General features: G+C 35.3%; 1 long non-coding RNA gene across 1 annotated transcript; it reads right to left on the bottom strand.

Moving 5' to 3' along the window:
• Positions 1 to 1,241: 1,241 nt before the first annotated feature.
• LOC117436695 (uncharacterized) lies at positions 1,242 to 14,443 on the bottom strand. Its single transcript, XR_004550037.1, has 2 exons — positions 14,360 to 14,443; positions 1,242 to 2,257 (listed from the first exon to the last, which is right to left on the bottom strand). It is a non-coding gene; the product is annotated as an uncharacterized lncRNA (long non-coding RNA).
• Between the last annotated feature and the right edge of the window lie 264 nt (positions 14,444 to 14,707).

Raw genomic sequence — 14,707 nt, 5'->3', positions numbered from 1 at the left:
ACCAAAGAGATAGGGTTGACAATTAGTTTTTAACAGGAACATATTTAACATGGGACATAAAGGATCTGAAGAGGACTGTCTGTGTGGAACAACCTAATGAGAAATTCTGGCAGAGAATTGCATGCGGAAAGAATTATATGCAGAGAATTATCAACTACTGCTTAGATCTTGCTCCAAAATTTGGTGACATTCAAAAGTAATAGATTACTTCTCTTACAGGAGCATATGTATATTCAGTTGGAAGGAGCATGGGACAGCCCACATAATAAAACTAAAGTCTTGAATATATTGGGCAGGCGGTTCCAAAAAAATACATTATTTCACTTTACCCCACCATCTGCTATTTTAAATACTTCACACAATGCAAACTTTCTTGAAAATCTGCCAAATGAAGAAACTAAAATAATTATGTTCTTCAAATAAAGTTTGTTGTATTTGTACATCCCAGTTGAATTCATTCAGGAGTTCATATCCTCTAAAAGATAAAGCTTGTTATACTGCATACAATGTGACAAACACTTCTTGTCATGGTTGACGGACTTGAGATATCGCTGTCAGTCACTTTGATTTATTTTCCCCATGATGCTTGAAGTGAATCTGATATACCTCATTTTGGTATAAGGTGCTCAGACATTTGCTGCCTTGTAGTTGAGTTTCAGTATTCACTTACTGAAGGGGCAGTAGGTTCCATCTGAAGACACAGTAATACTTTAAGTCAGCTTGTTTAGTTTAACCTATGATCATAATTTCAACTAAATGGATGAGCACATATAACAGATAGATCAGTCCTGTGACTGAGAGAAGGCTTGAAAGTTAGATTATGGCTACATTCAAATTACAGAATTACAGCATTATCTGTCTGATATCCATTTCTGAAGGAGATCTTGCAGTTTATAAAATGATAAAATTCAATCGTGGCCTTTTTAGAAGCTGTACTGTGTTTATTCTCCTCCCTCCTATTTTCTTACGTATTTTATGTACTCAACATTTCTTCCAATGTCCTAGCCTGAAAAGTACATTTAATGTGATTAAAATTTACAACAGGGGAGAAAAGGAAAAAACCAACCCCTAAAACATTAACATTTCTACATATACAGTTTAATTTGAAAACAAATTTTTTCCTGGCTCAAGTGAAGAATGAGCTCAACTGACAGAGGATTTTTGTTTGCTTTGTGGTAAAAGAAAAAAGAACATGTTTTTAACTGACAAAAATTTAGAAATCACAACACTAACTACAAACATCAGTGAAGTGTAAAGCCATTTTTTAATCTTACTTATCTACAAGATGTTTCTTACAGCCATAAAACAATTCACAGCTCTTTACATGTGAACAACTTTCCCCTGTTACTTGATAAGCCAAATTACTTATCATCACAATACTCTGCACAAAAGTTCCTAGAATGTTGATAGGGTATGGCTGGTGTCAATGGCTGACTAAGAGATTTACAAGAAAGTCCCTTGAAATATATTTACACTAGTAAACTGGTCTTTTTTGCATCATTCTTCCCTCTGCATCCTCCAAGAATCAGGTAAAAAACATGCAAGTGAAAGAGAACATCAATGAGTGAGGAAAATTAGTATGAAATTACTGTAGAAGTAGTCTCATCAAGAATGAGATGTTCTTCTAACAACTCTGATGGAAAAAAGAACTATCTTCATCATGTTCCTAAAAAGCTGCTAAATGGTTTTGCACCACATGTTCCTCTTTAGTAGAAAAAACTGTCTTCCAAACTCTTCTAGCACATAACACTCTACCCCCAGAGAAATCTGCTTCTGCTTTCCAAAAAATATAAGTTCCGAATTGAAATGTCACATTGAAAAGTTACTAAGAAGTACGTTAAACAACCCAGCCTGAAAAGCAGTGCAGTATTTATTGAGTCCATGTTCAGTATGAAATGTAATCTGCTGCAAACACATTCTACTGGTGACACAAAAAGCTCCAGCACTTCTCCTTGTGAAAGCAATCACAAGTGGAAAGTTTTCAAGTATTTACAGTAGATGAATTGTTTTTAACAAGAATGCTACCATTGCCTCTCATGGTCCCAAGACTGGAAAAGAAATAAGACAACTCAGGGTCCACTCCAGAACTCTGGCCACCAAGAGGATTCTGCAGCAACATGATGGTATCAAGAAGCACTGTTAATATGAACTCTGACTCTTGTTTCGGTTGCCAAAAAAAAGCATCAGGAATGCAGTGTCCTAAGATGTTCAACAACGGCACACTGAAAGCAGCAAAACCTCAGGTAGCCTTGTGAGCCTGCAAGGAAGAGGGGACAAAGAACAGAAGATTAAGAGTATGGCAGGGAACAAATATGAATAGAAAAAAAAAACAACTGAAAGAAAAAACAAACCAACACTAGCAGCAATGTGATTAGTGCTACCCTTTTTTATCCATATCTGATTTGAACACATCACATTTCATCCTTTTTTCTGTTTATAGATGCACACATCATATTGTTGACTACACCCCATGGTAGGTGATGCACCACAAATCTATCCTGTTTCTAACAACCTTCAGCGCTGAAATTCTTGTTTCTGGTGCCATAGTAACCTTGGCTACAGGGCAGCTATTGATTCGAAATACAAATACAGCTTGAGACAGTTTCAATGCACAACAGGGTTATTGTGACTGATCTGAACAGTCCCTCCTTCATTAGCAAATGCAGAACCCAAGTATCTAATCACCTTGTTAGATATTTTGCACTGAAGGCAAATTTCTTCTTGTATCTTTCCATAAACTTACAACTAATACAAAAACCACAGAATGTACAGGCAACATAATATTCTACTAGTGTCACAAATGCAGTACTACAGAAGTGTACCAATAGAATGATGTGTTTTTCAAGTGCTGAAGAAAAAAAAGAATTGCATAAAAATCATAAGACTAACAAATGAGAAAGGATTGCCATCAATGACATCACAGTAAATGCTGCCTAACATGAACAGAACTTAGCACCATCGATATCCTGCAACTTAGCTTATCCCACCTACTACCATCATGACTGATGCTCAGGTATTTTTGTCTTTTACTTCACTTTAACTTTATAATAATAATAATAGCTCTCACTACTAGTGAGATTGTGTATTGCTGGTGAAAGACAGAGCTCCGAGTTAAAAATTTGTTTCAGATTAATTCTTTCTTTTGAACAAAAAATCACCTGGACATAAAGGTATTTTGCAGCATACCTATGATTTTAACAATATTGTTAAATACTGACATTTAATTATGGTTCTACACTTTTTCACTATTGTGGTTTGTGGCATAGTCTATTTATTACCAACTTCATATAAAAATAACTTTTTCTGCAGCTGAATGATATTATATAGTCATTTGTACTTCAGTGGAGTGCAGAGAGGATGCAAAATCATATTCAATCAAAGCATCAGCATTCTACCTAAGTTTGAATAATAACAAGGATGTGGAGCAGCAGTAAGTCAGGCCCACGGGAGTCTGTCTCGCCCTGCCTGCAATCCCTGCCAGGCATGAGCAGCTTTCTCCTGTGTGCTCCATGCGGTTCCTCTCTGCCTGGCTCCTTACAGAGACACAGGCTGGCTACCTTTCCATCCAGCCACCTGTGGTAGCAGTAATGCCAATAGAAGTGGAGCAGCATCCAGAAAGATTTGTGCATATGTACACCTATGTAATATCCTCCTCCCTGAGCAATGTTCTGGTTGTGCTTCTTGGGTCAACCAGACTTGGTACTCTCAGGAATTAAATTTTCATTAGTTTTCTGTTCAAGATGTAGCACTCATGGTTTGGGCACAAATTTGCAATAAATTGTACAAATGAAAGGGTAGTCACTCATATAGAGTATTGAAGCAATCACAATATTCATAAAAATTCATACTCTTCCTCACACCTCATTCCCCATGTTCTTTTCTTCAAAAGAAGTTTAAAAGCTGATGTGAACAGACTTTCAAATGTCTGTGAATTTTTCCAAAATTAATTTTGTAATTTCCTACTTGGAAATCAATTCTGAATTGTATCATGCACACACAGATGACTTCAAAACATGTTTAAAGGCTTTATTACAAAACTGAGAAAGGTAAAAGTAAGTATTTATCAAATAACAAACACAAATGTTGGTTATTTCTCAGCCAAGTTACTGCTCTGTTAGGCTATAGAGTCAGCTTCTGTCACCAATGTGAAAAAATACTTTTTTATTGGATCCTGAGGAATATAACCATCATCAGACAAATGCTGACAAGGCCAGTTACCTGAAAGGGGAGAGGCCAAAGAGGCACCGCTCTGCTAGAAGTGTATCCTCCATAGCAAAGCACAAGGCTGAGGAGATAAAGTCTTAAGTTTACCCCAACACAAAGGGACCGAGCTCTTTAATAGTCAGGTCCTCCAAAAGAGCAGCAATTCATATTTTAGAATCATAGGATGGTTTGGGTTAGAAGGGACCTTAAATATCAGCTAGTCGCAATTCCCCTGCCATGGGCAGGGACACCTCCCACTAGACCAGGCTGCTCAAAGCCCTGTCCAGCTTGGCCTTGAACACTGCCAGGTCTGGGGCAGCCACAGCTTCTCTAGGCATTTAGGAATAGTGAATCTCAGTCAGAAATTTCACATCCATCAAAAGGGCTATAATATTTCTGAGTGTTTCCTGATCTTAACAAGTGAATATTTTGAAAGATTATTGTAATAATTTTGTACTATTTTAAAATATTATTTCTTCTGGTGAGTGACTGTATTAGTACCTATGAATGAGAAAACTGAGTATATTTATATTGTTGTGAAATTTTAATAAGTTAAAATGATATAGTGGACATAACATATATATATGATATAATGGGGACACAGACTCTATGTTCTTATCTGCATGTTAAGGAAATTACAGTATGTATGCCAAATAACTTCCACAGGAATACATGTTTAATTTGCTATGTCACTAATGACATTACAATTTATGCAAATTGCACATTAAAATATTAATGGAACATGCTAGAACTTCAATTACTTGCTTATAGATCACCTTTTCTTTTTTAATGCAGTGAAACACAAAACCACATGATAAACTTACATTCCCACTTCTTTCCATTTTACTGGATCCCTTCAATGTGCTGCTTTGCCTCAGAGTGTGAAGTCAGAACTGGAAGGTGTATTTTTTTGGAATAAAATTTGTTTGCAGCAGATATGTTGGCAAGCCTTGAATACATTACATTTAAATGCACAACACTTCCAATAGTGAAAAAAGAGACGTGACACTTCATGATTTCACTCTAACTGCATGCATCTGGCTGGACCCTAGCATCTCCCTTCCTGTAGGAGGGGAGGTCCAGACAAATTCTCAGTCTTCTTATTTGCTCTCCACATATCTTATGTTTTAGACTCACTAAATGAATTTGGTTTTAATATACTCCCCAGGACCATCTTTCTGCTCTTCCCACAGCAGCAAAACTTCATGCTAACTTTGTGCCAATAAGTATGATCACAGTCACTAGGCCAGCTAAGAGGAGAGGAACGGAGTGGAGTTGTTAATTTCAAATGAAACCACAAATCCAAGCCCCACTGGTACTCTGGAGATCCTTGGTCAGTTTGGATCTGGGTAGGAGAAATGTAAACCATTGTTTGATTCTATGATTCTAAATGAAATAAGGCATGAAAAATAACAGCAGCAAGAAACCGAAACTGGGATTACGCCAAATTACTTGGTTGCAGTAACATAAGCGTGCCGTAAAGCTTACTCTGTGAATGAAGGACATTTACCACACTTACATAAATGTGATGTAAGAGGTAAAAGAATTTTGATAACGTTATTTTTATCAAAATAATTTGGCAATGGATCTTGATTTTCATGTACATTTCATGTACATTCATGTACATTAGGAACTGACAATATCCAGGTGCAGCCTGCAGTGGTTCTGCACATCTGTGCCCTCTGCTTTGAGCCAGCAATTGCAATATTGAACCTTCAGGTACAATTACTAAACTGACTGCCTCATTTGGGGGCCTTACTCTAATGAAAGCAATCTATTTCTCCTTTGAACTGCATGATCAGGCAAGCAATAGCATACAGCTATCTTAGCTGAAAACTATTTTAGGAGATATGAATTAACATGGAGGACTAAATGATAAATAAAAGCAGATAACAGAATATATTAAAAAGAATTCATACATGCAAAAGTCAGTCAAGAATCTTATCATTGGTAATCATAGTTTCAAAGGTGCTTACTCTAAACTACATTAATAATGAAACCCAACAAATGCTAAATATATACTCTGCCTATGTGTAGGCATCACTTTGCAAAGCCAGACACCAGCTGCACTTTGCAAAGCCACAGCATGAGCTGAAACATCATACTATAGATAGGAAAATCCTACAAATGTATTCTCAAATGTGTCTGGGCTTCCATTGAAGTTCTGGTTCAAGTAACCAGGTTGCTTCCAAAATGGGATATACAGAGTGGAGTGTGAGAATTCTCTCTGAGAACTTTATAACTCACAAACTTAAAAAACTTTTTAATACATTCTGGAAATATATTTATGCTCTATACTTTTCTCTGTCTCAAAGTAGTACTTTGCCTTGTCTATTGCATGCTTGTCTTGGGCACAGCTTTTAAACATTTGCTAACAGGATTTTTTTTAAATATTCAAAATATCTGATGTCCTTTGTTTTTTTGCAGAGCTGGAACACTGGTATGCTGCATAGCAACATGTTTAGTGGATTTTATCTCACTTTTGATGGAAAAGCAAATAACACTTTCATGCAATTTAATCTGTACAGCATATTTTGAAGTACCAGACAGTAATTCTAAACAGTTTATCAATTCACTAGTTGGACTAGAGATACCACAATTATTTTATTATCATGTCTGCTTTCTTTTTCTCTTAACACATTTTTAATGTGTTAGTTATTAATATTGCCTATTAATATTTTTAAATTAAGATAATGTATTAAAAAGTGTATATGCTTATGTCCCCAAAACCATGTACTGTGCTCATAATGCCACTGAATCATAACAGACCTTTTGAATTCATATACAAGGTATGCAAAACATATATTCTACAAATGCATGCATCTGTAGCAGTAAGACAGACCATGTAAAATGGCTTATAATAAAGAAAACTAATAACTAGTAATATTTAGAAAATGTGATTGTGAGTCTTTGTTAATCAAATTTTGCAAACTGCTATGTCCACTAATAAGCCCACAAGCTGATTTAGTAGAATTAGTCCTTTGTATTCAGTAGAGTAATATATCCCTCTTTGTGTTGCAGGGACAAAAGAAAAGTGTCATCGGAGAGCTGCCTGCCTGCACACACAGACACACTCTATAGAAATTGCCATGTTATTGGAAGCATGGAGGAATGTCACTAGGAAAACACAGGAAACCCAAGCCAAGATCTGAGATAGCTAAATTCAATTATCAAACATTTTCATTCACATTTGAGAGTGGTATTTCAAAAGCCACTGTTTTGTTAGTGCCTGTTAAAAGCCCCTATGGCATTCTTTATGATTATTAGTGAAACAGAAATTAAATGGCAACTGACCCGTGCAGTGTTCACTGTAGTCACATGTTTCAGAGACCTAGATACTGCATCTGCATCATTGTGTGATGAACAGCACGTACATTCCCACTTAGGATCTGCTTTGGAGTGCCAGTACGGGTGAATGAAGGAAATTTTGTGAAACTTCATACACTGAAGCCATGATAAGAATGAATGTCCTTGCTTTCTGTTTCAAACTATATGATTGGTTTTCAAGCTTCTGTTCAATAAAAGACAAATGACATCTCAGTAATATCTCCATAACACGTTAATTAATACAGAAGCCTGAAAGATTAAAAATGCCTCTTAAAAGAAGAAATTTAACATTGCTGTTAACTAAGTGTACATTTGGTATCTCAAATACTGAGAAAACAGCCACGCACACTTTAACATGCAAAATGAACAGCAGCATCCTAATGCCAGGCAACATAAATCTGCTACTAGCATTATGCAGGAGTGCTATTTCTTCGGCAGAATATTCTGAATTATTGTTTGTCAAAAAATACTTCAGTTTCTCCCATAGCTTTGTATACAAAGTCAAACTGATGGCAAATTGGCGACACCAACCACTTCCTCCATTTTCAATCTGTACACTGCTATTACTAATTTCCTAGTGTTCTGGTTCAAGCAGCAAGCTGTTCTTTTGCAGCAATCTAGGAAACTAGAAAAATAAGTCTGGTATTTGAAGATGCCCAGAACTGAATTGTTAGTTGTAATCCTTTCTAGTATGCTTAATAGCTGAGTGTGTCAGAAATGCAAAGGTTATTGCTTTTCTACATGTATTACTTCTGTCTAAATATATTCTGCACATTACGACAAGGGGGTTGGAACTAGATGATCTTAAGGTCCTTTCCAACCCTAACTATCCTATGATTCTATGTCATAAGTGCTGATTTCATCCAAGCTTTCCAAATTATCATTTTTGTAGAAGACATGAGAAGTAGTTTATAATCTCCACCTTTCTTAACGTGCTCTAATAAAACACATTTGAAAGCATTCTGTGACAAGCATTTGAGGAACACTTGGTATCTTTTCTTCTCCTTTAGCAGAAAAATGGTATCCCATCACAAATAGACCAAGCACACTGAGAAGAATCAGTCCCCAGCTATTCGTTTCTAGTTGCAACAGTAGCTTAAAACTTTGCATTATGTTTTCTATAACAAAATGTATAAAAGTCATGCTGTTTAATAAGCTCCTGTGTCGGTTGCAGAACTGGTGCCTGCACAGCTCAGTCTCAACTCTATTTTCCCAACACAGGCCTTTCACAGGGCTATACATTTTGCATGGAGAAACGTTCACTGCTTCTCCACACAAAATTTAGCAAATTCTTTTTGAAAGCACCTCCTCTGCTTCCAGAGATGTCCTTCTCTGCAAAATTGAGCTCTGCTCTCACAACTGCAAAACCAACCACTGGCTAAGCTTTTCCTAAAGGTTTCCTTGCCACAATAGAAAAGGAACTCATAGGAACCAAAGTCAGATATACGTTAGTGAAGGGCCCAAAAGCAGCTTGACAAGCAGTTGAACACCGGTCAAGCATAAGGTACTTCAATTAAAACTTTGTGAAGACCCTATTTAAAGTTTCTCTGCAAAGAAGCCAAATATTGCCATTGTTCAGCAGGATTTGATATTTTTCTCTGTTAGACTAGATGAGGGAGATGGAAGTTGGCCCTCCCTCCACCAGACAAGCTCTAGCAAAAACTGTCTTTCTTTGTTACCATCAAATTTTCCAAAATGAAGTGAACCCAAAATATAACAGCATCTTTAAGCAGACAAATGAGTCTGACCATTGAATTTGCATTCATGGAAGCTTGTCCAAATAATAACCCTCTGTCTGCAGCCACTTTCTTATGAGCAACATAATTTAAGGTGGTTTCAGGAGCAGAAAATTGAATCATTCACAGTGAATAGCTCTTCTAATAACAAGACACTTTTACCTCACAGGCATCAGTGTTGTCAGTACTTGGGCATAATTAGGACTAGAAATTGGTAATTTTGCTGTAAAGCAGCTGAATGAACAACAGAGGTTATTTAAAATAGACTTCAGTTAAAATGTTTAATACTGATGCAGGTTGTTTACTTGAAAACTTCCACACAGCTATGTGACATACATTTTGCTTTGCTAAATATTAACATGCACAGTCTAAGGTAAGTCTTGTTTTCTAACCAGTCACTTCCCCTTTGGACTTTGCATCCACAAATATTCATATCCCCTTAGCTGACTGGTGGAGGAAACCAATATATATCCTGGGATTGTGGAAAGTGTAATCACCTAATGAAATCTTTAATGCAAAACACAATCCTATCTTAACCTAATTGTAGAGAAGGGGAGTGTAGGAAGGTAGTGTTTTTAGTAAAATAACTGAGTACCATTAAAAGTCTATAGGAATGCAAACAAGACATAATAAACAAAATGTATTAAATGATAAGAATATCAAAGTTAAGATTAACATTTAAAGTATGAAACTTCAAAGCAACACTAAGTCAGCATTTCCCTCTAAAATGCCTCTCCTCTCCTCTTTCTTTTAAAGATGAAGGAAAAAAAGTGTATAATTTACCATACAAATATATGCTGCCTTTCATCTGAAGGTTTTAAATTTCTGTTACCAGTTGTGGTGCTTTAGCATCCCACAAGCTTTTACTTCATTTCATAAAAATTTCATTCTCATCAAAACTCATTAGGTATAAATCACTGCATAGTTTCATTTAAATCCCTTCCTTCATTATGCTTCCATTAAAGGTATCACATAGTGTCCCACAAGCTTATCTTTTAAATTGCTCATAGACTATTTAGAAATATTCTTACATCAGATACCACTGGAGAAGTTACTACAGATGATACACCAACCAAGTCAAAATTTATCTTAAAGTAATCAGAAGGATAATCTGATAAAGAACGTCAAAGACTATATTAGGGATATGCAGGCCTTCATCCAAGCTCCACGTCAAAGTTCAGCAAAATTAATGAACTACTGGATTCTCTGGAATAATTCATATGGAAGCGCCTGGACCAGTACTCAACTGATCTGTGTATGTCCCAAGAACCATGCTATTTTCAAGTTATCAGGGGGAACACATACATTGACTCTTTACTTGCTCGCAGAATATTAAGTAAGCAGCAGATTAGAGATGTGTAATCAGTCTTCTTCAGATGGTTCCATTTTTGTTCCACCTGGAAATTTTTTCTGAGAAAAAAAAAAAAACATGAAGATTTAATTTGCTGGGAAAGCCAGATGCTCATGATTGGAGCAGCGTCTCTGATAGTGCTACAAAATTACCACAAAACTTAGATGAAAGCCATTCATAGACCTGTGTTGACTCTTTGGATTTACTGAGCATTCGCCACTTGTATGATTCGATGAGTCTCCCATTTTTTTTTTTATGTTTATCTATAGTGACACTTCAAGAAATACTATTAGCAGCAGCTTAAGTGATAAGAAATCCTGCCAATTGAATATAGACTTTCTATGTTTTCCTCAGTGGTTTGTATTTTAATTTGTTATGTGAGGCAGACATAGCTGTAATGTCATATACCAAAACTTCCAGAAAAAGCCACTAATTTGAGGTCACTCTACCCCAGACACCCTGCAGCATATTTTCCAGAGACAAGGGGAAATGAGGACACCAGTCTCACCAATGTCATCTGGGACTCAATTGCATTACAGCCTTCTTCAACCTAGGAACTGTCCTCTGTGGATCAGATTTTCAAAGACATTTAACATTTATAGCTGCCAATGCCTACAGACAACCTAGGTTTGTGAACTGGAAAAATTAGTAGCCATTTTGAAAAATCTGAATTATATATACATTAGAGTTGTAAAGAATTTAATGGAATATTCAGTTCAGCTTCACCAAAGTTATGGTTCCCTGCTCTTCATTAAGGCATCTGAAATAATTCTGGAATAGTTGTATGATCTATAGTTTGGTTTTTAAAAGAACAGGTTAGAAAAGAATTTCTCCCACTCCAAATTCCTACAAATCCCCTTCAATTTGCAATTTTAAATCCTAACCTTTATATTGAGCAGCTCAATTTGTTAATAAATAAAAATATATATTTGACTCATAATGTTCAAATTCATTCCGTATAAGTAATCATATTCAAATAACTGACTGCTAAGATACAGTAAACAGGCTCACTGACTTTAGAAGGATTACCAAAAATATTTTTTGTATCTTTAATATAAGTTCTTTGTTTTAATTTCAAAGCAAAATTATGACATTGTGAAAGTATCCATTCAAAATACATAGTTATGCTAAAACTCTCTATGAAAACGTGTGGTTTTGTTCTAATTAATACCATGCTTGCTCGCACGATTTTAATTGTACATCCCTTGACAGTAGTTATTCATGAGAACTTGTGAAATAAAAACTTAACTTTTAGTCTGCCAGGAGGTGAATCTGATATAAAATCTCAGCTCTGCAGAAAAATCTACAAAAAATTTTTTAGTTCAAGCATACAGAAGTATTTTTATTGTTAAGGATATTCTGTCAACTTGCCTTCTGAGTTACAGCTAACATTGGGAATTTCAAAATGAATCTGACTTAAGAAGTCAATGAAGTGGCAGGGAGGCATTGTTATGTCCATGGAGACTCAAAAATGAATAGACTAATGCCTTTGGCAGCTATGAGCAGACACTGCACAAGCCAGATGAAGTGGCACAAATTCTCTTCTATTTAAGAATGTTTTAAAATGAAAACACTTGTAAGCTCTCTCAGATGTGATATAGCCATTGCAGAAATAGAAAGACAGCTCTGAAAAATCCATGCACAGCATTGTGAATTAGAAGAAAATCAGTGAACAGAAGCCTGCCAAAGAATAGGAACTAAGCAGAAAAGTACTGAAGCAATATGTACTTAAGAAGATTTGTTTGCTTTGCAGAACAGAAGGAAGAGGAATGAAAGCATGATTTTTTTATATATATATTTTTAAATATAACAAAAATTATAATCATTTGAAAACTGATCATGGCAATTTCTTCCTGCAATTTATCTTACTGCAATTTATGTGAAATTACTGCAATTTATGTGAAATTGCAGTAGCCAAAGAAGTAGAGAAGCACAACTTAAGGCAATTTTTACTGTGAGAAGGCCAACCTAACTTTTTTTTCCAGTAAATTGTCTTCTCTGTAACTGGAGCTCTTTCCATATCTAATCAGTTGTCCACATATGTACAAATCAGAGTGAAAAGACTGTATGTATAGTACCAGCTTAAACCCTCTCTGTATTTTGCTTTTGTTCATAATATCAAAGGCAAGGAACTGTAAATGTAATTTGTTCAAGATAATATAGAGAATTCATGGAGATTAGGGAATTAACCAGGCATTTAACAGTATTATTTTTAAACAACCTCTTTACCTATCTTCTATGACTGTATAAAAGCAACACTTTTTGTTTGGGTAATCTGCTTTTATAGAAGCAGACAGGAATGTATTGATTATTTGTATTGTGGACTTCTAATCCTAAATATCAAAAATGCACAGTGATTGCTAAAACCAACTCTGCCACTTTATTGAAGACTGAGATTAATTTATGAATGAGATTCCAGTGTGTCAGAGAGAGAGAGCAAGCTACCAACAAAAGAGCTTACACAGCTAGTAAGGTTCTCATTAAGATACAATAGAAAATAATTTCTATGTGCTTTCTTTCTAGATTTATGATTTATCAGTCTTTAATAGCACAAAATACTGCAATATTAATAACAATAATTAAACAATTAGTAAAATAACTTGAGATCTAATCTAGCTCTATTGCAGTAGGTGGATCTCTTCAATATTGAGAGTTCATAGTCCAGTATTTGGTTTTGGATATGATTTTTCAATGGGTATAACTCTTGGAAATCAAACCTCTTCCTTACAGAATAGGCTGAGGCATTTCTTCTTTTTGACACCCTTCATGTTAAAATTGTGGTTTTATAATCTTACCTATTTTGATAATTGGCCTATTCGACTTTGGGGATTCTTTCTGAAGTGGTAAAGATAGAGGGTTTATATTCTTTTAAATAGCTGAACTACCCTTTTTTCAGAATTTCTAAATCCACATATGGAGAGATGCAAATGACTCAGAATATTTCTTTCTTATTACATGCATTAATAAAAAAAAGGTGTAAGTACCAAACTTTTATCTGGACTGTTATATATATTACTATTTCCATCAGTTATATAACATTCGTACAAATAAGGATAAAATAGAAGTAAAATCAATAATTCTACATTTAAATAATTCTTAAGAGGTATCAAAGCTAGAAAAAATGCTTATCAGAAATTGAAAACAAATATTGAAATTGAATAATAATATATTCCCAAATTTAAAGGCCCCATTTACAAAATATATTGATTTGGATCAGAATATCCTTGCATATTTAAAGTTCCTGGCACAGCATTTCAGTGAAGGGTTAGCATTTTAAGAAAGATACTATTGCTCCATCTAGCGAAAAATCAGAACACATCAGGTGCCAAGTCTGAAGATGTAAAACGTACTTTCTTGAATCTACAATTCATCGAGCCACAAAAGAACAAAATATTCATTATCGAGTTAAATTCTACTCATCCCCCTGTTAAAATTGAGTTCTGATTTTACATTAAATCACAGGTTTAAGACTTTATTCATAACCTTTTGAGATAGAAGTAATAAATGGAAAATTGAACTGTAATGAAGGTTTCAAGAAACAAGGTGCAAAAGTTCTCCTTCCCAAATGACTGAAGTCCATCCCATCCCTGGTTTCTCCCTCTTGCAATCAAATGTTCTCTAATCCTTATTGTTCTTTTAGTTTAATATCTTATTGTTTCAGTTTTTCTTGAGAATTTTTAATGATTTTTCCATCCTTGGATAGCCCATCTCCCCTTTCAAACCCTATTCAAGTTATACTCACAATTTCCAGTAACAACGAACCCTTTCAACAGCTGCTTCCTAATACTGATTTTCTTAAGTTGTGCTTTTTGTTGTCAGCAATACACATCCATCATCTCCAGTTATTAAGCAGTGGAGAAATCCACAGAACTAAAATACTAGAAAACCATGCCCTCCAGGAAGATGTTCTTCCTCTTCTCCAGGTGCTCCAGTTCCTGTCTGGTCAGGAAAGGCTGGTTGATTTCCAAAATAATTCATGTGAAGAAACTTATCTTGCATTTGTACACATTTTTATTTCTACATCATGCATTGTACATTGTTCATTTGTGCATAATATTTGTAGAATGCAAAGTAACACAAGCGCTGGGAG

This window comes from Melopsittacus undulatus, chromosome 1, assembly GCF_012275295.1.
Source record: "Melopsittacus undulatus isolate bMelUnd1 chromosome 1, bMelUnd1.mat.Z, whole genome shotgun sequence".
Taxonomy (NCBI): domain Eukaryota; kingdom Metazoa; phylum Chordata; class Aves; order Psittaciformes; family Psittaculidae; genus Melopsittacus; species Melopsittacus undulatus.
The sequence above is the reverse complement of the archived record's forward strand: the minus strand, read 5'-3'. Positions and strand labels throughout refer to the sequence as shown.